The sequence below is a fragment of the Mirounga angustirostris genome, unplaced genomic scaffold, assembly GCF_029215605.1.
Source record: "Mirounga angustirostris isolate CCGP_5_RB_7025 unplaced genomic scaffold, mMirAng1.0.hap1 SCAF_1, whole genome shotgun sequence".
NCBI lineage: Eukaryota > Metazoa > Chordata > Mammalia > Carnivora > Phocidae > Mirounga > Mirounga angustirostris.
The window spans coordinates 49,678,884-49,704,832 of NW_026991709.1; the positions used below are offsets into that span (position 1 = coordinate 49,678,884).

A 25,949-nucleotide genomic window follows, 5' to 3' on the forward strand; every position below is an offset into this window, starting at 1 on the left:
AATATGTCACCGACACTTTTATGCTTATGGTGCCTGAGGACAACTTATTTAGAAAAGGAAAGAAGAAATATATGGGAATAAAATGTGTGTTATTAAATATTCAATAACAATTGGCATGGGCACAATTAGGCAAGAAACATTCAGTGAAATAAAAAGTTACATGCCTCTTAGAAAAAAAACAACAACAAATACTTCAATAGATTAGGTTAGTGGTCAAATTATACAGGCTACAATTACAGTAAGACTAATATGATACTCTGTCAAAGTTCATAAAGTCACCTTTGCAATGATTAAATCAAAGAGATAACTAAGCAAATTTAATTGGTCTATATTTAGCTTTGTCATTACAACTACGGAACTTCTTATTATATGTCAAGTTTTTATTTTTAAATGTATATTATCTGGCTTTGGAAAAACAGCTAAGATGCATGAAAACTTGAGAAGTATCCAAGATTTAAAAATTTCATTATTTTACTTTCCAGAGTGGCCCAGAGGTGGGGGCCAGGAGAAAACACCACTTCAGAAGAAACATCAAAATATCAGTGGGACAGAATGCTTCCCATGGAAAATAGGATACATTGAATTACATAAGTGGTGTCTTTGTATTAAATCAGACCCTTTTTTTCCCCTAAAGAATATGTGGTGGTTCAGGGGTGCCTGGGGGGCTCAGCCAGTTAAGCAGCGGACTCTTGGTTTCAGCTTAGGTTATGATCTCACGGTTGTGAGATCAAGCCCCATGTTTCGTGCTCAGCACAGAATCTGCTTGACATTCTCTCTCTGCCTCTCGCCTCCACTCTCACTCTCTCTCTCCATGAATAAATAAGATCTTTATAAAAATAAGAATATGTGGTGGTTCTTGCCTCTGTAAATTGAACTCAAGCTGGGATAACTACTAAAGTGTATGTGCAATGGCTGAAGAGAAAGAATTGCTCACATTAAATGGACACCTGGATAATAATGGAAAGAATAGTTGTGATTAACTGTTCTAATATATGTTTCAAATCATGCCTTATACAAATGCAGGGAAATGTTTCATTTTGAGGCTTCTTAGTGTATGGGCACTTTTTTCTTTCTTTCTTTTTTTTTTTTAGGTAATTTTCTATCTTGGGAGTCTTGTTGGAAGGCAAAAATAATCTGCATGACTGAAGCTGAAAACGCCATGTTATCCTGTCTTCCCTCAACTAGGCTGTGGTCATGGGCTACCCAATCCTTTTATTTAGAAGTCAGTGCTATAGAGAATCAGGGAGAATGGCAACACTGTGTTTCCAGGGAAAACTGCGACACTAGTATATGTTCTGAGAGGAAAACATTGTACCAAGGAAACCAAGAAATAAAGTAGATTTAAGAACTATGCTAAGGAAGGGCGCCTGGGTGGCTCAGTTGGTTAAGCGACTGCCTTCGGCTCAGGTCATGATCCTGGAGTCCCGGGATTGAGTCCCGCATCGGGCTCCCTGCTCGGTGGGGAGTCTGCTTCTCCCTCTGACCCTCCTCCCTCTCATGCTCTCTGTCTCTCATTCTCTCTCGCAAATAAATAAAATCTTAAAAAAAAAAAAATTAAAAAAAAAAAGAACTATGCTAAGGAAATAATTTGGGGTGTGTTTATGGCACAGAACCTTGCCTATAAGGAAGTAAATCAGAAGCCTATTGTAATTCTGAAGGAATGATATTGCTCAAAATACTGGATATCAGTCCTAACAATTATTTGATAATTGAGCCTTAAAATTGTACTCTGGCCTACCAACTTTAACGAGAAGAAAAAACGCTGCAAAAGCTATACATTTTAAAAACATCCACTTTATATGTAGTCATGAACAGACAAATAGGGTGATACTCCCAGAGGTTGTGAGAAGGGGTCTAGGGGAATAAAGAACAAAGGAGTTCCTCTTAGAGAACAGAATCAGGGACTTCTCACGGAACTTCTCCTTTCTAAGAGTTTCTCTGCAGAATTCCATTATCATTATGAATCAGTGACAACTATTTGTCTCATATGTCATTTTTTAAAATAGGAATTTTTGTTATATTTATTTTATCCCTACTGTATATGAAGAAGGAGGTACAGGAAACTTGTTTTCATTTATTTAGAGTATAGGAACAGAAGAAATCTATTCCAGACGTGATGGAGAAAACTCCCTTAGAAAATATGAACATTGAACTGATGACCATAAGTAGAAGGAACTTTGACTTATCCCCTCTGTGTGTGGGTGGAATTGTGTTCTAGGGAGAAGGACTGTCCATATTCAATTGGTCTCCATATTCAACACAGATGACTAGCTGTAACCAAAGATTTATATCCCCTCTCATAGATTATAGTTCCTTCTGGGAACATGCAACATTTAAGAACTAAGCTCTGACCATTGAAAGTATGTGCAAATATAGTTGTTTCTAATTACATGGGAGTAGAAGTGATGAGTATCATTTCTGGGCCAATCTGGTTAAAAAGCTCATATGCTACCTCTATCTTTTATTCTTTAATAGTTAAGCTTTATGTCAGTGTTGAGGGCAAACTGGGATTCATGAAGTGAAGGTGTAAAAACCTATGTTAACCTGTAGCCCTCAGTGACTGCCAGGAGTATATGCCTTCTCCAACCCCACCATTAATCAGAAACAGCAATCTTGGTATCTATATGAATATAAAAATAAACATCTACTGTCACAATTTATGAACATGCTGAGCTAACATTAACTTACCTAAAATGCCCTGTAACACCTTAAAACAGAGACTTGTTAAATGACTTGTTTTGCTTATTATTAGCATATGCTTCTATTTTAATAGCCATCTGGCTAATAATATTGATAGCATATAGTATATTTTTTGTCATAAAACATAGTATATTTTTAATATTATGTCACCCACCTATCTTCAAGTATCGTAGTTTAGTTAGGAAAACAGAGTCACTCTAAGTATTGTAGAAAAAAAATTTCAAACAAGGATTGGAATGTAGAAGAAGATGGGGCAATGAATGTCTAGAAGTAGGGAAAATAGTCATTGACGAAGCCAAGCAAAGTACTGGTTTAGGTAGATAGCTTGAAGGAAAACCCAAGAAACCACTCAGGACTAGACACTGAAGTTGTATGCCACAAAAGGGGAGCTTATAGAGGCATGGAAACTACCACCTAATGGAATCTACTGACTAGAAATTGCTGCTTCTGAGGCAACCATTCTTACTATGGGGATGTCTACCTCACTATGGGGATGTCTACCTCCTCAGGTCCTTAATCAAACACCTTGTGGTAAATTCAGAGCTGCTTTTGGTCAGCAAGGCCAGTAACCAGAAAGTTAAGTGGGGCATGCAGCAGGAAGAGAATAAGAACAAGCTGAGGTCCAAGAGGAAGCATTTCATTGTCTGTCATCATTTATGATCTTCACAGAGAACCTTGTAAGAAAAATGGACTCTGCTTACCTTATTTCTTCCAAAACATGCACAAGTTCCTCCAATCAGCTTACTCTAATCTGGAAAAGAAAATTCTGGAAAAAAAAAAAAAAGTTCCCAACATTAGACAGGAGAAATAGTACTAAGTTGATAAAACAAAATCCAGCAAATCTGATTTTGCAGGTAGCAAGATTTAACGTGCATCTGCTATACTTCTATTTTGTATTGGAATTTAGCCAAGCCTATGATGGAGAATAATAGAAAATTCTAGGAACTACAATTTTACTTATTTATTTTTTTTTTTTGGTTCACAAAAACCCCATTGCCTTTTATTGTCTGTTTTTTTTTTTTTCTTTAGGCATAATTAAATGCAATCAAGTGGGATTTATCCCAGGTGTGCCAGGCTGGCTCAACACTCAAAATCGATTATTGTAATTCATCATGTCGACAGACTAAAAAAAGAAAAATCACATGATCATATTAATGGATGTATAAAAAGTCATTTTTTTAAATTTATTTATTTGACAGAGAGATAGCACAAGTAGGCAGAGCAGCAGGCAGAGAGAAAGGGAGAAGTAGGCTCTCTGCTGAACAGGGAGCCCAATGCGGGGCTCGATCCCAGGACCCTGGGGTTATGACCTGAGCCGAAGGCAGCCACCTAACCGACTGAGCCACCCAGGTGCCCCTATAAAAAGCCTTTAACAAACTCTAATATCCATTCAGAATTAAAAACTCTCAGAAAACTAGGTCAACTTGATACAAAAAAATCTACAGCTAACATCACACTTAATGGTGAGAAACTTAAAGTTTTCCCATGAAGATCAGGTAAAGTAAAAAAAAAAAATCTCCCCTTTCACCTCTCCTTTTCAACTTTGAATTGGAAGTCCTTGTTAATCCAATAAGCAAGAAAAGGAAATAAAAGGTATACAGATTGGGAAGAAAGGCACAAAACTTTGTTCACAGATGATATGATTGTCTATCTAGAAAGTGCAAAATAATCAACAACAACAAAACTCTAGGAACAAATTAAATGATCATGGCAAGGTATAGGATACAAAGTTAAGTACAAAAGTTTATTACTCTCCTATATACCAGCAATGAACAAGGAGAATTTGAAATTTAAAATTTAAAATAATACCATTGAAATTTAAAATTATACTATTTACATTAGTATCTCACAAAATGAAATACTTATGCATAAATCTAACAAATTATATACAAGATCTGTATGAAGAGAACCACAAAACTTGAAATCAAAGAACTAAATAAATGAAAAGATATTCCATGTTCATGGAAAGATTCAATATTGTTAAAATGTCACATCTTCCCACCTTGATCTATAGATTCCATGCAATCCCAATCAAAACCCTGGAAAGTTATTTTATGGATATTGACAAACTGATCCTAAAGTTTCTACGTAGTGGCAAAAGACCCAGAATAGCCAATACAATATTGAAGCTGAAGGACAAGGGTCTTGGAGGACTGATGCTACCCAGCTTAAGACTTACTATAAAGTTACAGTAATCAAGTGGTATGGAATTGGGAGGGGGGAGATAAATGGAACAGAATAGAGCCCAGAAATATATCCCCATAAATATAGTCAACTAATTTTTGACAGAGCTGCAAAGCATTACAATAGAACAAAGTTAGTCTCTTCAACAAACATAAAATATGAATCTAGACAGAGACCCTACACTTCACAAAAATTAGCTCAAAATGGATCACAGATATCAATGTAAAATGCAAAACTATAAAACTAGAAGATAATAAAGGAGAAAACCTAGATGACGTTGGGTGTAGCAATGACTTTTTAGATACAACACCAAAGACATAATCCACGAAAGATACAGATGTAGTGAAAAGAAGGGGCACATGCACCCCAATATTCATAACAGCAATGTCCACAATAGCCAAACTGTGGAAGGAGCCCAGATGTCCTTCAACAGATGAATGGATAAAGAAGATGTTCTTCATATATACAATGGAATATTACTCAGCCATCAGAAAGGATGAATACCTATCATTTCCATCGATATGGATGGAATTGGAGGGTATTATGCTAAGTGAAATAAGTCAATCAGAGAAAGACAATTATCATATGGTTTCACTCATATATGGAATATAAGGAATAACACAGAGGACCATATGGGAGGGGAGGGAAAACTGAATGGGAAGAAACCAGAGAGGGAGACAAACCATGAGAGACTCCTGACTCCTGGAAACAAACTGAGGGTTGTGGAAAGGGAGGTGGGTGGGAGGATGGAGTAACTGGGTGATGGACATTAAGGAGAGCATGTGATGTGATGAGCACTGGGTGTTATACGCAACTAATGAATCATTGAATACTACATCAAAAACTAATGATGTACTATATGTTGGCTAATTGAATTTAAATTAAAAAAAGAAAGAAATGATAAGCTGAACTTCATTAGTTTTTAAAAAGCTACTGCTCTGTGAAAGACAACATCAAAAGAATTAGAAGAGAAGCCACAGAGTGAGATAAAATATTTCACATCTCAGAAAGGACTGGTATCTAAAACATACAAACTACTCTTAAAACTCAACAGTAGGAAAACAAACAACCTGATTAAAAAAAATAAAGAAAAAAACTTTGACACCTCACTAAAGAAGATATAGAGATGGGAGACAAACATATGAGAAGATGCTCCACCGAATAAGTCATCAAGAAAATATAAATTAAAACAACAATGAGATACCACTTCCCACCTTTTGGAATAACCAAAATCTGAAAGACTGACAATACCAAATGCTGACAAAGATGTAGAGCAACAGGAACCCTCAAACATTGCTGGTAGGAATGCAAAATGACAAAGCCACTTTGAAAGACAGGTACTTTTTTACAAAATTAATGTACTTTTACCATAAAATCCAGCAACTGTACGCCCTCATTATTTACCCAAAGGAGCTAAAAAATGTATGTCTACTCAAACATTTGCACACAGATATTTGTGATAGCTTTATTTATAATTGCCAAAACTTGGAAGTAACTAAGATGTTCTTCAGTAATGAATGGGTAAACTATGGTACACCCAGATAATAGAACATTATTTGGAGCTAAAAGATATGAGCCATCAAGCCATGAAAAGGTATAGAAGAACTTAAAGTGCATATTACTAAGTAAAAGAAGCCAATCTGAGAAGGCTACAAACTGTGATTCCAATATGTCATTCTGGAAAAGGCAAAACTATGAGGCAATAAATATATTGGTGATTGCCATGGGTGGAGGAAGGTGTAAGGTGTATGAATAGGTAGAGCACATAGGATTTTAGGGCAGTAAAAATACTCTGTATGATATTATAAATGATGGATATGTCATTATACATTTGCCCAAACCCATAGAATATACAGTACCAAGAGTGAACACTAAGGTAAACTATGGCCTTTGGGTGATTATGATTTGTCAGTGTGGATTAATCCTTGATAATAAAGTATACTATTTTGATGAGTGATATTGATAATGGAGCAGAGTATGCATGTGTAGGGGCAGGGGATATATGGGAAATCTCTGAACCCTCCTCTTAATTTTATTGTAAACCTGTTATTTACTCTTTTCAGGACAATTTAAGAAAATAGCAAGACACAGACTAGAATGATTTTGTAAAACAAATGTCCATCAGAGATCTTGTAATCAGAATATATAAAGGACTTTTATAATAAAATGACAAACCCAATAAAAATGTTGGCAAATATTTAAATAGATATCTCACAAAAAAGAAGTTATATGAATTTTGAATAAGCCAAGAAGCAATTATCATCATTACTGGTCATCACAGAAATACAAATTGAAACTATAATGAGACCTCTAAAGACACACACACACACACACACACACACACAAATAGTGAAAGTAAAAGAGATGGACAGAATGTGAAGCCACCACATATATTATACTTTGCTGATGAGGATTCAAAATGGTATAGCCACTTGGAAAATGGTATACATTTACCTTATGACACAACCATTCCGCTTCTAGATATTTATCTAAGAAAAATTAAAACTTATGTCCACTCAAAAATGTGTACACTAAATATTCATATTAGAATATTCATAGGCCCAATAAAAGCAACTCCAAATCTCCATCAGATTGTGAGTAGATAACCATATTGTTGTATATCTAACCCATGGAGTTCTACTCAGCAATAAAAAGGAGTAAAATATTAAAACAATCAACAACATGGATGAATCTTGAAAATATTACACAAACTAAAAGAAGTTAAATAAAAAAAGATTATGTACAGTAAATAAAATTCTAAGAAAGGTAAAACTAGAACAGAACAGATCAATGATTCCTTGGGGCTGGATCTTTGGAAAGGAGATTCATTAAAGGCAGAAAAGAAAACATTTTATGGTGTAGGAACTGTTCTTTGATTGTAGTGGTGGTTATAGAGTTACCCCTCCAAAATTCAACAAGCTTTACACACACTGGTAAATTTTATTGTATGTAATAATACTTTAATGAAAAAAAAAAAGAAGGATAAAACCCCAAAAGATCAATATATTTCACCACATTAACACAGAAAGGACATGAAAAATAGCATTACCTGATAGAAAGACTAACCAATTAGTAATGGAAGAGAATTGCAGCTACCACAAAATGAGTGAACAAAAATTACAACAAACATCATATTTAATGGTGAAATATTGTCACATATCCTCAGATTGAGAACAAACAGGGACAACCATTATTACAACTTTTAATCATTTTTATTACACTGGAGACCAAAAAGTTAAAGGAAAGAAATGAAAGAATATGGATTAGAAGGAAGAAATAAAATTCATTATTTACAGATTTAATAGCTGAATACAAGGGAAATCCAAAACATTGTATAAACTATTAGAATAAATAAGTGAATTTACCAAGACCATTGTATACAGGCCAATATACAAAAAGCAATTGCAGATATTCCCTTCTGCCAAAATGAAGCAAACCTATTCCCTTAGCTCCTCCTGCACATCACTTAAAAAATAAACAAATAAAACAAAAATACAAGCAATAAAAAAAAACTGAACATAACACAACAAAATTAGAAAGGTTCTGAAAAGGTACAAAGAAGAAGGCAAACAGGCTAAGGATCTTGAGACTGTAGGGATGACACAGATGTGAGTTCCCTGCTCCATTTTTGTCTCCCCTTTATCCCAGACAGGCCACTGTACAAGCCTCTAACCCAGAACAACCAACAAGGAGTAAGGTGGGGGGAAGCCCCAAGAAAAGCTTATTCCTTCCTAGCCAAAATGCCAGGAAAGGGATGACTAACAATAGAAAACCTTTTTGGCAATACCCACCTTCCTCCAGCATAACACTGGAAAAAACAAAACAAAACAAAACAAAACAAAAAACAAAACAAAACATATAACATGTCTTCTTCTTGTCATTCCAGTGGGGCTGAGCAGAGTTGATCTTTTATCCCATCCACCTGCAAGTGAAAGCATACAGTGATGCTCCTATTCCTGCACTTAATTGAGTTTGCAGTATGGAGCAAGGAGCTAATCTTCTGTTTCTAAGCAGGCAGTGCTCTGATTTTCCCACCTGGTTGAGTCCTTTACAGAACTAATCTTGCATCTTCTGGCTGGTGGAAATCACCTGCTAGGTTGGTGTTGGCAGCACTAAACCAGCAGGTAATCTTGCATTCACTGCCCAATTCCCCTGCTGGGATAATATTAGCAGGAATGAGCTAGAAGCTGGTTACCTATTTCTCACTCAGCAGAAGTAGAATGTCCTTCCCTTAATCTCTCTTCCAAAGTAGATTTAGAAGGGCTCAGCAGGGAGCTGATCTTCCCTTTCCTGTCTGGCAAAAGCAGGAGTGCTCCAATTTGCCCACAGGGGTAGTGTTAGTGGGGGAGGTTCCAATGGTGAGCAGAACCTTCACCTCCACTCAGCAAAAATAAGATAGGGGAAGTGGCAGAAGATGGAGAAGTAAACAATCATTTTTCATCCTTTTCCTCTCTTGGTGTCAGGAGAGCAGAATAGGGAGCTGAGCTTCTGCCCCCAAATTGATGTAAGGCAGGGGCACCTGGATGGCTCAGTTGGTTAGGCACCAGACTCTTGATTTTGGCTCAGGTCATGATCTCAGGGTCATGAGGTCAAGTCCTGAGTAGGGCTCTCTGCTCAGCAGGGAGTTTGCTTCTCCTTCTCCCACTCCCCCTCCTCCCAAATGCATGCAGTATGCTCTCTCTCTCTATATATATATAAAATAAAATAAATCTTTAAAAATTTGATGTAAGGCAGAATAAGTAACTTGAGTAGAATGGAGTCAACTGGAAATCAATAACAAAAACCACAGAAATCTCAAAACACTTGAAAATTATACAACACACTTCTAAAAAATCCAGGCATCAATGAAGTGATCTCAAAGGAAATTTAAAAACTACAGAGGACTAAATGAAAATGAAAATACAAATTATCAAAATAATGAGATGCAGCTAAAGCAGTGCAGAAAGGGATATTTATAGCAATAAATAGTTACACTGGAAAATTCTCAAATCAATCATTTAAGTCCCTACCTTAAGAAATGAGACAAATAAGAGGGGAATAACCTGGAGTTGGGAGAATAAAAGAAATAATAAAGAACAGAAACCAGTGATATTGAAAATAGGAAAAAACTTTAAAAATACAATAAAGAGCTGATTCTACCAAAAAAGTAAGAAAATTGATAAAACTCTAACAATTCTGTCAAATATAAGTAGAAAGAAGATACAAATCTTAACATCAGGAATGAAACAGGGGATATCACTATAGACCCTACAGCTATTACAAATAAGAAAATACAATAACAACTTCATTCTCATGCATTTGACAACTTAGAATTTGGACCAATTCTTAGAAAACTACAAACTACCAGAACTCAACCAAGATGAAATAGATCATCTGAATAGTCCTCCTATAAACATCAAGAAATTGAATATTTAAATTGAATACTTCCAAAGCTCTTTAAAAGAAATCTCCAGATAGAAGATTTCAGGGAAAATTTTACCATTCAAAGATGAGTTAGTATCAATTTTACAAATTCTCTTTCAGAAAAGAGGATGAGGGAATACTTCCCACTCATTTTATGATGTTAGTATTTCTCTGACACCAAACTAAACATAGACAGTACCAAGGAAGAAAAAAAATAAAACAAAACAAAACAAAACAAAAAACAAAGAAAGAAAATCAAAACCACTGACTTAGATGGAAAAAAAATATATATTAACAAATCAAATCCCACTATTCATAGAAAGAATTATGCAAAATGATCAAATGGGATTTAATCCAAGTATGTAAGGCTTGATAGGTATTAAAATTAATCATTATAATCCATCATATCATCAGATGTACAAGGAAAAATCATATAAACATAATAACTGATACATAACAAGCATCTGTCAGAATCCAAGACCCACTCGTAATAAACTCTCAGGAAGCTAGGATTAGAGGGGAACTTCCTCAACTTGATATTTATAAAGATCATGTACAAAAAACATACTGCTGGCATTAAACTTAATGAGTAAGTCTGTATATTTTCCTCTGAGATCAGGAAAAAGGCCAAAGTATCTCCTCTCACCACTCTTTTTCAGTATAATATTGGAGATTCCAGCCACTGCATAAGGAAACTAAAAGATATAAAAGGCATTCATATTGTAAAGGAACACATAACTCTCCCTCTTTGCAAATGATATTTTCTACATAGAAAATCTCAAGGAATACTAAAAATGAACAAACAGGAGTGCCTGGGTGGCTCAGTTGGTTAAGTGTCTACCTTTGGCTCAGGACATGATCCTACAGTCCTGGGATGGAGCCCTGCTTAGGGCTTCCTGCTCAGTGGGGAGTGTGCTTCTCCCTGTGTACCGCCCCCACTTGGGCTCTCTCTCTCAAATAATAAATAAAATCATAAAAAATATGAACAAACAAAAATCTCCGAGAACTAGTGAGTCCAGCAACTTCCCAGGATATGTATTGAAAATGCACCTGGGGAAGAAATTTAAATTATAATATGATTTGCAATCACTCCAAATAAAATAATTTAGGTGTACACTTAACATGTATAGGACTTGAATGCCAAAAAATTCAAAATGCTGATGATATCAAAGAAGCCCTAACAAGAAAAAAAATGGTGATTATACTGTGTTTATGGATTAGGAGACTTAACATAACAAAGCTATCTATCTTCTGAAATTGGTCTATAGGTTTTGTATTATTCCTATGAAAATTGCAGAAATGTTTTTAGTACACATAGACTAGCTTACTCTAAAATTTATTTGGAAAGAAATAGGTTCTTGGCTCTAGAATAAAACTTTTGAAAAAGTGAGGATAGATTGCTCTGATATTTAGTAATATAATACAGTTATATTAAGACAACGTAATGGTAGCGGAACAATAGACACATAGATGAATGTAACCGTATAGAAAGCCCAGAAGTGACCAACCAGTTTCCACAAAGGTATAAAAGCAAATCAGTGGAAAAAGGATAGGCTTTTTAACATAGGGTGCTAAAGAAACCAGTATCTACAGGCAGAAATAATGAATGAATGAATTAATTAATTAAAAAAAATTTGATCAAAAATCTACACCTTATAGAAACATTAACTCAAAAGATAATATAGGGGCACCTGGGTGGCTCAGTTGGTTAAGTGACTGCCTTTGGCTCAAGTCATAATCCCCGAGTCCCGGAATCGAGTTCTGCATCCCGCTCCCTGCTTGGCGGGGAATCTGCTTCTACCTCTGACCCTAAAACCCCCTTTTGTGCTCTCTCACTTTCTCTCTATCTCAAATAAATAAATAAAATCTTTAAAAAGAGAGAGAGAATATAGACTCTACTATAAAACCATAAAACTCTCAGAAAAAAAAGTAGGAGTAAATCCTTGCGATGTGGGGCCAAGGCAAAGAATGTTTATATCTGACACTAAAGCCTTGTTCGTTAAAAGAATAATAAACTGAACCTCATAAAAATTTAAAAAAATAAAACTTTTGCTAATAATAATAATAAACTTTTCCATTTATAGAATAATAATAAAAAAGCTACAGACTGGATGATTACATATGTAAACTGCATATCTGATAAAGGGCTCTCAGAACTCAAAAGTAAAAAAATACCAAACAATCCAATTACAAAATGAGCAAAAGACATAAATTCAACTTGCACTGAAGAGGATATACAGATGGCAAATAAGCACACAAAAAGATGTTAAATATCATTATCCACTAGGGAAATGCAAAATAACTCACAACAACAAATCATTAGACAACTATTAAACTGGTGACAAAACCAAATGCTTGCAAGGATGCAGACAAACTGGGTCACTCATACATTGCTGATGGGAATGTAAAATGATACAGCCACCCTGCAAAACATATCGGTGAGTTTTAAAAAACTAAACATACAAATATCATATGACCCAGCAGTTGCACTCTTGGACATTTATCTCAGAGAAATGAAAATTTACAATGACATGACAACTTGTATACCAACGTTCAATAGCAGGTTTTTTTGTTTGTTTGTTTTTTGTAATAACACTAAGTGGAAAATAACTCAGATGTCTTTCAGTGGAATAATGGTTAAACAATTATAGTATATTCATACAATGTAATGCTACTCAAGCAACAGTAATGATAAATAATAATAATAACAACAAATTATTGATAGGTACAATGACTTGGATGGACCTGCAGGAAATTACGCTAAATGGAATACCAAATAACCAAGGAATGTATCATACACTGTATGATTCCATTTATATGACCTTCCTAAAATGAAAATGACATTAATGTAGAAGATTATTTTTTGCAAGGAGTAAAAGATGGTAAGAAGGGAAGTAGATTTGGCTGTAAAGGGTAACACAGGGAGGAATCTTTGTGGTGACATCACTCATATGCCTTGATTGTAAAAATGTCAGTATTTTGGTTGTGATACTGTACTACAGCTTTGCAAAGCTTCCCTTGGGGGAAACTGGGTAAAGGGTACACTAGAATTCTCTGTATTATTTCTTACAAGTGGAATTGATCTAAAATCATCTCAAAATAAAAAGTTTCAACAACAAATTGACATTTACATTCTAAAATGGTATTAATATAATATCAATTATATTTAATGCTTAAAATATCATTAAAACTTGTGTAAATCAGCTACAGTGAAAACTATAAAATACTATACAGAAAATGTACAAAATCCCAAATAAATGAAGGTATATACCACAATTGTGGATTGGAAGATACACTATTTTAAAGAAAACATTTTTTTTTAATTTGTCTATTGATTCAATATAATAGCAAACATATTTTTCAGAGATTTAGATCAATAGACTCTTTCAGACAATACTTTGGATATCTATATCAGTATTCACTAAAGGTGATCTAAAGCAAGGCCAATGATCAAGACCTTTCATTCTTAGGGTTAAATTCAACAGAAATGTGTCATGTGTTCATCAAAAGCCTTATATGAAAAGTTTTGTACCAGCATTATCGACAATTGACAAAATTAGAAACAACCCAAATGTTTATCAATAGTCAAGTGGATTTAAATAATTACATTTCAACCACATATTTCATGCAATTACATGAATTGATTTCATAAATGCAATGTTGAACAAAAAATCCAGAGCCCCAAAGTGCATATTGTATATTTCATATATATAAAGTTCAAAAAGAGGCAAAATTCATCTCTATTACTAGAATTCAGAGTTGGGGTGCTTAGTGATGTCAAAAGAACAGGAGGGGGTTTCTGGAGTTATAATGGTTTGACTTTTATTCTGAATGTGGTTATATTTACCTGATGTGATCTCTTTGGGAAAATTTATCAAGCTGTACTCCTGTAATGGGTGCATTTTTTGATATATGTTATTACTTTAACAAAAACAGTTTCAGTATAAAAGCTTCATGATTATGTAATTCAATAATTGAAATCATTATCAAATATGTATCACTGGGTAAATAAATCAGAGCTTCTTATTATATAACTCATCAAGTTATACACACACACACACTTCATTTTATAATCCAAATTGCACTGCATATCGTATAAGCTGTATCCCCCCAAATCTACAGGACCATGGATAAGTTAAACTCTCTAAAATTTTGTTTTTGTTTTTGTTTTTTTTAGTAGGCTCCATACCCAGCGTGGAGTCCCACACATGGCTTGAACTCATGACCATGAAATCAAGACCTGAGCTGAGATCAAAAATTGGATGCCTAACCAACTGGGCCACCCAGGGTCCCCTTATTTCTTATTTTTAAAAGAACATAATTAGATTGACACCTCTAAAGTTCTTATCACTCAAAAGCTATGTTTGCGAAGCATATGGTGTTTATATAAGCTGTTTGCAAAATATTTAAAATGCAACACCTTTTCAGTTTAAAATTTTGAATACATCAGAGAACTGAAATGGTCCTGTATTTAAATTTATTTTATTGCATAACATGTTACTTTCTTTGCAGATTTGATTTAAAGGAAATCTTTATGTTCCTCAGCATGAAAGAGCCATGAACTACATATTAGCCAATTTGATGTGATAGTTCTAGTTCTGATATAAAGCAGCTTTGTAACATTGAATAAGTCACAAAACTTTTTTTTTTTTTGGTCTCAAATTCCTAATTCATTGAATGAATAATAGATCCCCTGCCACTGAAAAGGCTCATGTGTGGATTAAATAAGATAACATAACTTAAAATCTGTAAAGCAATCCACAAATGCAAATGTAGTTACTATTAATACCCTCATTTTATAGGCTTTCATATTAATCTTTTTCTTGATTTTAAAGGAGAGAATGTAGAATGATCATATTTATAGATACACACAAACACACCCTTAATTAGGCAGTGGGAAGGAAAATTAGGCAGTTTGTTTTCCTTTTTCTACTACTGAAGCTCTGCTTTGCTCATTACCCTTCCATTACTTTCCCTTCATTTTCCTCCCATGGGGCAAATGAAGATAAGCTCCTGTTGATAGTTCATGAATTTCAATTTATATACCCAGGGGCTGGGCATTTTCAATGGAATGTTCCCAATGCTGGAACTTCTTGACACTTGTGCTTTCAGAGAGCCCATGTTTAAACCTTCAGGCCAATATGTAAATCTGTTTTTGTTCCTCTAAACAGAAGACTTGCGGGTATTTCAAAACAGGCATTAAATAAGTATTTATTCAATGTTACAGATGTTAGAAGTAAGAGACTTTCCCAGGGACAAATAAAGTGAATGAGACAGCAGGGACTGATGCTGTATTTCCAAGTGCCTGGCCCTGAACAAGTGTCCACCAGGCAAAGCATAATGGAAAGGATTATCTTATTGTAAAAAGAACATGTGTGTGGGGGCCGGCGGAGCAAGATGGCGGAGGAGTAGGAGACCTGGATTTCGTCTCCTCTCAGGAATTCAGCTGGATAGGGATCAAACCATTCTGAACACCTACAAACCCAACAGGAGATCGAAGAAAGGAATAGCAACAACTCTCTCATCAGAAAAGCGACCACTTTCTGGAAGGTAGGACGTGCGGAGAAGTGAATCTGAGGCAATATTCGGGAGGATAGATGGCGGGGGAGGGGCCTCCGTCGGCCGCTTCTGGCAAGTGATCGAGCCGCGGAGCACAAAATCGGAACTTTTAAAAGTCTGCCCCGCTGAGGGACGTCACTCTGGTGGCTAAGCGGGGGTGGAACCCTCCGGGACAGTGTGGTCTCAGGACCCTCGGGGTCACAGAAAGACCGGGGGTGCCTGAGTGTGGCAGAGCTCCCAGGTAACGGAGCAGGGAAGCCGGCTGCAGAGACGGAGCCCAGGCGCGGGCTCTCAGCTCGGGGTGGCCATAAACCGTGATCCGCGGCCCAGTCGGGCCCCTGCTCCTCCAGCAGGGACCCAACAAGCGGCAGATCCGGGGAGACTCACCTTCCCCCCAGGGAGGAGCCGCGCGGGAGTGCACCGCAGGGATCTGCTGGGTTTGGAGACTCCACCCGGGGTCGGGTGCCAGAGATAGAAACGCGCAGTCACAGGCCGGGTGAGCACGGAGTGCAGCCGGAGACCGGGGAGACGGGAGTGACTGATGGCTTTTCTCTGGGGGCTCACTGAGGAGTGGGGCCCCGAGTTCTCGGCTCCTCCGGGGCGGAGATTGGGAGGCCACCATTTTCACTCTCCGCCTCCAAAGCTGTACGGAAAGCTCGCAGGGAACAAAGGAGAGCAAACCGAGCAGATTACTTAGCCGGGAAGGGGCAAGGGCGGGGCAATTCTGCCTCCAGCAGAGACATTTGGAAACCACGACAACAGGCCCCTCCCCAGAAGATCAGCGAGAACAGCCAGCCAAGACCAAGTTTACGATCAATGAGAACGGCAGAACTCCAGCGCTAGGGGAATACTGCACATAGAATTCATGGCTTTTTTTTACCATGATTCTTTAGTCTTTAAAAGTTAATTTTTTTTAACTGTCTTTTTTCTTTTTTTTTCTTTTTGAATTTTTCTTTTTCCCTTTTTCAACAAACATCTTATCAATCCCTTTTTTAAAAAAAAAAAAAACATTTTTATTTTTCATTTTTAGAGTCATATTCTATCCCTTCATAGTAGTTACCCGTATTTTTGGCTTATATATATAAGTTGTTCGCTCTTTAAAATTTTGAGATAGTTTCTTCTAACAGATTAAAATATACCCTAAATCTCTAGTATATGGTGTTTTCTTTTCCCCTGCCTGATCACATCCTCTCCCTTTTTTTTTCTTTTTTCTTTTTTTAAATCCTCTTCTTCCTTTTTTCAAACAACTTCTTATCAATTCCTTTTATAAATTTTTTTTATAATTTCCATCTTTAGAGTCATATTCCATCCCTTCATCATATCAACCCTTATTTTTGTACATATATAAGTTTTTTTTCCTTTAAAATTTTGGTAGGCACTTTCTTCTAAAAGACCAAAATACACCCCAAATCTAGTGTGTGGCACTGATCTATATACCATATAGATCATATTTGATCACATTCTGGTTTTGTTGTTGTTGTTGTTTTGTTTTGTTTGTTTTGGTTTTTATCTTTATCTTTTTCTTTTTTTCTTTTTTTTTTCTCTTTTTTCTCTCTTTCCCTTTCTTTTCCCACTGCGTCAGGTCTTTTCTGATTTGTTTAGAGTATATTTTCTGGGGATATTGTTACTCTGCTAGCATTTTGTTCTCTAATTAATCTATTCTCCTCTGCACAAAATGACAAGACGGAAAAAATCACCTCAACAAAAAGAACAAGAGGTAGTACCAACTGCCAGGGACTTACTCAATACGGACATTAGTACGATGTCAGATCTAGAGTTCAGAATCATCACTTTAAAGATACTAGCTGGGCTTGAAAAAAAATATGGGAGATATTAGAGAAACCCTTTCTGGAGAAGTAAAAGAACTAAAATCCAACCATGTAGAAATCAAAAAGGCTATTAATGAGGTGCAATTAAAAATGGGGGCGCTAACTGCTAGAATAAATGAGGCAGAAGAGAGAATCAGTAATATAGAAGATAAAATGATGGAAAATAAAGAGCTGAGAAAAAGAGAGATAAACAACTACTGGATCAAGAGGGCAGAATTCGAGAGATAAGCGATACCATAAGACGAAACAACATTAGAATAATTGGGATCCCAGAAGAAGAAGAAAGAGAGAGAGGGGCAGAAGGTATAATGGAGCAAATTATAGCAGAGAACTTCCCTAATTTGGGGAAGGAAACAGGCATCAAAATCCAGGAAGCACAGAGAACCCCTCTCAAAATCAATAAAAATAGGTCAACACCCTGACATCTAATAGTAAAACTTACGAGTCTCATAGACAAAGAGAAAATCCTGAAAGCAGCTCGGGAGAAGAGATATGTAACCTACAAGGGTAGAAACATTAGATTGGCAACAGACCTATCCACAGAGACCTGGCAGGCCAGAAAGGACTGGCAGGATATATTCAGAGCACTAAATGAGAAAAATATGCAGCCAAGAATACTCTATCCAGCTAGGCTGTCATTGAAAATTGAAGGAGAGATAAAAAGCTTCCAGGACAAACAAAAACTAAAGGAATTTGCAAACACAAAACGAGCCCTACAAGAAATCTTGAAAGGGGTCCTCTAAGCAAAGAGAGAGCCTAAAAGCAACATAGACCAGAAAGGAACACAGACAACATACGGTAACAGTCACCTTACAGGCAATACAATGGCACTAAATTCCTATCTTTCAATAGTTACCCTGAATGTAAATGGCCTAAATGCCCCAATCAAAAGACACAGGCTATCAGACTGGATTAAAAAACAAGACCCATTGATATACTGTCTGCAAGAGACTCATTTTAGACCCAAAGACACCCCCAGATTGAAAGTGAGGGGGTGGAAAACCATTTACCATGCTAATGGACGCCAAAAGTAAGCTGGGGTGGCAATCCTTATATCAGACAAATTAGATTTTAAACCAAAGACTGTAATAAGAGATGAGCAAGGACATTATATCCTACTTAAAGGATCTATCCAACAAGAAGATCTAACAATTGTAAATATCTTTTGCCCCTTACATGGGAGCAGCCAATTATATAAGGCAATTAATAACAAAAGCAAAGAAACACATCGACAACAATACAATAATAGTGGGGGACTTTAACACCCCCCTCACTGAAATGGACAGATCGTCTAAGCAAAAGATCAACAAGGAAATAAAGACTTCAAATGACACACTGGACCAAATGGACTTCACAGACATATTCAGAACATCCCATCCCAAAGCAACGGAATACACATTCTTCTCTAGTGCCCATGGAACATTCTCCAGAATAGATCACATCTTAGGTCACGAATCAGGTCTCAACCGGTACCAAAAGATTGGGATCATTCCCTGCCTATTTTCAGACCACAATGCTTTGAAACTAGAACTCAATCACAAGAGGAAAGTCGGAAAGAACTCAAATACATGGAGGCTAAAGAGCATCCTACTAAAGAATGAATGGGTCAACTAGGAAATTAAAGAAGCATTAAAAAATTCATAGAAACCAATGAAAATGAAAACACAACTGTCCCAGATCTTTGGGATGCAGCAAAGGCAGTCCTAAGAGGAAAGTATATAGCAATACAAGCCTTTCTCAAGAAACAAGAAAGGTCTCAAGTGCACAACCTAACTGTACACCTAAAGGAGCTGGAGAAAGAACAGCAAATAAAGCCTAAACCCAGCAGGAGAAGAGAAATAAAGATCAGAGCAGAAATCAATGAAATAGAAACTAAAAGAACAGTAGAACAGATCAATGAAACTAGGAGCTGGTTCTTTGAAAAAATTAACAAGATTGATAAACCCCTGGCCAGACTTATCAAAAAGAAAAGAGAAATGACCGAAATCAACAAAATCATGAATGAAAGAGGAGAGATCACAACCAACACCAAAGAAATACAAACAATTATAAGAACATATTATGAGCAACTCTATGCCAGCAAATTAGATAACCTGGAAGAAATGGAGGCATTCCTAGAGATGTATCAACTACCAAAACTGAACCAGGAAGAAATAGAAAACCTGAACAGACCTATAACCACTAAGGAAATTGAAGCAGTCATCAAAAATCTCCCAAAAAACAAAAGCCCAGGGCCAGATGGCTTCCCAGGGGAATTCTACCAAACATTTCAAGAAGAATTAATACCTATTCTTCTGAAACTGTTCCAAAAAATAGAAATGGAAGGAAAACTTCCAAACTCATTTCATGAGGCCAGCATTACCTTGATCCCAAAACGAGACAAAGACCCCATCAAAAAGGAGAATTACAGACCAATATCCTTGATGAACATGGATGCAAAAATTCTCACCAAAATACTAGCCAATAGGATCCAACAGTACATTAAAAGGATTATTCAGCATGACCAAGTGGGATTTATCCCTGGGCTGCAAGGTTGGTTCAACATCCACAAATCAATCAATGTGATACAATACATTAACAAAAGAAAGAACAAGAATCATATGATCCTCTCAATAGATGCAGAAAAAGCTTTGACAAAGTACAGCATCCTTTCTTGATCAAAATTCTTCAGAGTATAGGGATCGAGGGTACATACCTCAATATCATAAAAGCCATCTATGAAAAACCTACAGCGAATATCATTCTCAATGGGGAAAAACTGAGAGCTTTCCCCCTAAGGCCATGAACGCGACAGGGATGTCCACTATCACCACTGTTATTCAATATAATATTGGAAGTCCTAGCCACAGCAATCAGATAACAAAAAGAAATCAAAGGCATCCAAATTGGCAAAGAAGAAATCAAACTCTCCCTCTTTGCAGATGATATGATACTTTATGCGGAAAACCCAAAAGACTCCACCCCAAAACTGCTAGAACTCATACAGGAATTCAGTAAAGTGGCAGGACATAAAATCAATGCACAGAAGTCAGTGGCATTCCTATACACCAACAACAAAACAGAAGAAAGAGAAATTAAGGAGTCGATCCCATTTATAATCACACCCAAAACCATAAGATACCTAGGAATAAATCTAACCAAAGAGACAAAGGATCTGTACTCAGAAAACTATAAAATACTCATGAAAGAAATTGAGGAAGACACAAAGAAAAGGAAAAATGTTCCATGCTCATGGATTGGAAGAACAAATATTGTGAAGATGTCAATGCTACCTAGAGCAATCTACACATTCAATGCAATCCCCATCAAAATACCATCCACTTTTTTCAAAGAAATGGAACAAATAATCCTAAAATTTGTATGGAACCAGAGAAGACCCTGCATAGCCAGAGGAATGTTGAAAAAGAAAAGCAAAGCTGGTGGTGTCACAGTTCTGCACTTCAAGCTCTATTATAAAGCTGTCATCATCAAGACAGCATGGTACTGGGACAAAAACGGACACATAGATCAATGCAACAGAATAGAGAGCCCAGAAATGGACCCTCAACTCTATGGCCAACTAATCTTCCACAAAGCAGGAAAGAATGTCCAATGGAAAAAAGACAGTCTCTTCAACAAATGGTGTTGGGAAAATTGGATAGCCACATGCAGAAGAATGAAACTGGACCATTTCCTTACACCACACACAAAAATAGACTCCAAATGGTTGAAAGACCTCAATGTGAGACAGGAGTCCATCAAAATCCTAAAGGAGAACACAGGCAGCAACCTCTTTGACCTCAGCTGCAGCAACTTCTTCCTAGAAACATCGCCAAAGGCAAGGGAAGCAAGGGCAAAAATGAACTATTGGGACTTCATCAAGATAAAAAGCTTTTACACAGCAAAGGAGACAGTCAACAAAACCAAAAGACAACCGACAGAATGGGAGAAGATATTTGCAAATGACATATCAGATAAAGGGCTAGTATCCAAAATCTATAAAGAACTCATCAAACTCAACACCCAAAGAACAAATGATCCAATCAAGAAATGGGCAGAAGACATGAACAGACATTTTTCCAAAGAAGACATCCAAATGGCCAACAGACACATGAAAAAGTGCTCAATATCACTCGGCATCAGGGAAATCCAAATCAAAACCTCAATGAGATACCACCTCACACCAGTCAGAATGGCTAAAATTAACAAGTCAGGAAACGACAGATGTTGGTGGGGATGCGGAGAAAGGGGAACCCTCCTACACTGTTGGTGGGAATGCAAGCTGGTACACCACTCTGGAAAACTGTATGGAGGTTCCTCAAAAAGTTGAAAATAGAGATACCATATGATCCAGCAATTGCACTACTGGGTATTTACCCCAAAGATACAAAAGTAGGGATCCGAAGGGGTACGTGCACCCTGATGTTTATAGCAGCAATGTCCACAAAGCCAAACTGTGGAAAGAGCCAAGATGTTCATCGACAGATGAATGGATAAAGAAGATGTGGTATATATACACACACACACACACACACACACACACACACACACACACACACAATGGAATATTATGCAGCCATCAAAAGGAATGAGATCTTGCCATTTGCAATGACGTGGATTGAACTGGAGGGTTTTATGTTGAGTGAAATAAGTCAAACAGAGAAAGACATGTATCATATGATCTCACTGATATGAGGAATTCTTAATCGTAGGAAACAAACTGAGGGTTGCTGGAGTGGGGGGTGGGGTGGAAGAGATGGGGTGACTGGGTGATAGACACTGGGGAGGGTATGTGCTCTGGTAAGCGCTGTGAATTGTGCAAGATTGTTGAATCTCAGATCTGTACCTTTGAAACAAATAATGCAATATATGTTAAGAAAAAAAAAAAAGAAGAAGAAGGTAGTGGGAGGGGAAGAATGAAGCGGGGGAAATCGGAGGGGTAGACGAACCATGAGAGACGATGGACTCTGATAAACAAACAGGGTTCTAGAGGGGAGGGGGGTGGGAGGATGGGTTAGCCTGGTGGTGGGTATTGAGGAGGGCACATTCTGCATGGAGCACTGGGTGTTATGCACAAACAATGAATCATGGAACACTTCATCTAAAACTAATGATGTAATGTATGGGGATTAACATAAGAATAAAAAAAAAAGGTAGAATCTTCAAATGATAATAAAATAGTGGAAACCAAAAAAAAAAAAAAAAAAAAAAAGAACATGTGCATGTGCATAGAGAGAGGCATTGAAGTACAGTCCCAAAGTGCTGAGGGCTCTCTTCTCAAAGTGTTGGGATTTCAATTGGCATTTACTTTCTTCTTAAAATCTTTACACAGTTACCATGATTTCACAATTAGTATGTAATTTTAATATATGTTATATAAACACTATATAAAGAAACTATTTTATCATGAAAAAAATAATGCTATTTCAATACAATTCAATAGCCTCACAATAAGTAGTTTTACTGATTTATAAAAGCTCTTATGCCCACTGTTTAAAGAAAAAATAAAAGCAGGAAATTATTATATGGGCTCTACATAGTCTCCAGCTTGTAAAATACTCTACAGGCATACCTTGTAGATATTGCAGGTTTAGTTCCAGACGATCATACTAAAGTGAATATTGCAGTAAAGTAAATATCACAATAAAGCAAGTCACATTATTTTTTGGTTTCCCAATGCATACAAAATTTATGTTTACACTATACTATAGTCTAGTACGTGTGTAATACCAGTATGTCTAAAAAGATGTATATCATATACACATTAATTTAAAAATGCTTTATTACTAAAACGTGCTAGCCATCATCTGAGCTTTCAGTAAGTCATAACCTTTTTGCTGGTGGAGGGTCTTGCCTTGATGTTGATGGCTGATGACTGATCAGGGTGATGGTTGGTGAAGGCTGGTGTGGTGTGCCAATTTCTGAAATAGGACAACAATAAAGTTTGCAGCATCAATTGACTTTTTTTTTTTTTTTTGAGGGGTGTACATTTTATTGGAAACCTTGAGTACTCTTCAGATGGAACATGATGTCTTCAATCAAGGATCTCATGTGGCCTACAGAGCAAACTGAAATTTTTTGATTAGGGGCAAAGAGAGGGACAGCATGGAAAATGAGTGCTTAATGTGTCAAAAGAACCCCCTCACCAATGCTCTTCAGTCAGCAGCTATCAGCTTTTGCCATAGTTTCTTCAATGGGTCCCATCATATAGAAGGCCTGGTCTGGGAGATAGTCATATTCACCTGCCAAAATCTGCTAGAATCCTTTGATGGTCTCCTTTATAGGTATCAGCTTCCCCATATGACATATGAAAACTTCAGCAACCTGGAATGGCTGACACAAGAAACTCTGTATTTTCCATGCACGGGACACAGTCATGGCAATGACTGTCCTAGAGCAATTTGTAGTCTTGTGGGATCTTTTGAACCCCATGGGCAACATCATAATACACATTTCCAACAACATTGGGATCCATGATTCGAGAAGTGGAATCCAGAGGATCTATAGCTGGATAGATGCCCAACTCAGCAATAGCATGGGACAGCACAGTGGTAGTGGGCAAAGACAGTGGCAAGGCAGGGTCAGCCAAGTCATCAGCAGGCACAAAAATAGCCTGTACAGAGGTAATCCCTTCTTGGTGGTGGCGATTCTTTTCTACATGATACCCATGTCAGTGGCCAGGGTAGACTGACCGCACACAGCAGAAGAAATTCTGCCCAGTAAAGCAGACACCTCAGAGCCAGCCTAGGTGAAGCTAAAGGTATTAACAATAAAGAGCACTACGTCGTGACCCTCTTGGTCTCTGAAGTATTCAGCAACAATCAGTCCATTCAGAGCTGCCCAGGTATGAGCACCAAGTGGTTCATTCATTTGACCATGCACCAGTGCCACACTGGAGGTAGCATCTTTTAAATTGATAATACTAGACCCAATCACTTCATGGTATAAATCATTGCCTTCACAGGTCCTCTCAGCAACACTAGCAAATACAGAGTGACCACCATGGGCTTTGATGACATTAACTACATGATCAATACCATCTAGGCAACTCCAGCACTACCAAAGAGCCCAGTTTTGCCACCCTTAGCATAGGGAGCCAGAAGACCCACCAACTTGATACCAGTATCCAGAATTTCCTGCTCAACACTCATCTTTCTGAATCAGGAGCCTCATCATGAATAGGTGCAAATTGTTTGCTTTTAATGGGACCTCCCTCATCAACAGGTTCTCCAATGACATTCATGATTCTGCCCAAGGCCTCAGAACCAACAGGGATTTTGACCGGTACACCAGAATCCAGGACTTTCTGGTCTCTAACTAAGACTTTGGTGCCATCCATGGCAATAGTCCTTACTGTGCTCTCACCCAAATGCTGGGCCACCTCCAAAGCCAGCCTGATCTCTCTCCCCTGCACTTCCAGTGCATTTAGGAGGAGTGGGAAGGAGATGTTTGGGTGGCATAGTCTCTGGCAGGTGGGAGTACTGACAAGATGGCCCACGGCAAGACCTGGACTTGGAGTAGCAGTGCTAAAGAGCCAAGTCCCCACAAGCCCCTGGAGGCTAAGGTAGCAGCTACAAAACCCAACATGGCAGATCCTGGGTGTGGACTCTACCTTTTTTTTTCACAAAGAGTTTCTCTGTAGCATGTGATGCTGTTTGATAGCATTTTACCCATAGTAGAACTTCTTTCAAAATTAGAGTCAATCCTTTCAAACCCTGCCACTGCTTTATCAACTAATAAGAATTAGAAAATCTTTTGTTGTCATTTCAACAATATTCATTGCATCTTCATCAAGAATAGTTTCCATCTCAAGCAACCACTGTGTTTGCTTATCCTTAAGAAGTGATTTCTCATACGTGAACATTTTATAATGAGATTGCAGCAATTCAGTCACATCTTCAGGCTCCATCTCTAATTCTAGTTCTCTTGCTATCTCCATCACAGTGGACTTATTTTCTCCATGGAAGTCTTGAACTTTTCAGAGTCTTCCATAAGGGTTAGAATCAAGTTCTTCCAAACTCCTTTTAATCTTGATATTTGGCCTCTTTCCATGAATCATAAGTGTTCTTAAGGGCATCTAGAATGGTGGACCCTTTCCTGAAGGTTTTCAATTTACTTTTCTCTAATCCATCAGAGGAATCACAATCTATGGCAACTATAGCCTTATGAAATGTATTTCTTCAATAATAAGACTAGAAAGTTACTCCTTGATCCATGAGCTATAGAATGAATGTTGTGTTAGTAGGCATGAAAACAACATTAATATCACTATTCATCTCCATTAGAACTCTTGGG

General features: G+C 37.1%; 1 pseudogene; it reads right to left on the minus strand.

The window, feature by feature from the left end:
- Nucleotides 1-23,813: 23,813 nt before the first annotated feature.
- Nucleotides 23,814-25,241, minus strand: LOC123834764 (ATP synthase subunit beta, mitochondrial-like; annotated as a pseudogene).
- Between the last annotated feature and the right edge of the window lie 708 nt (nucleotides 25,242-25,949).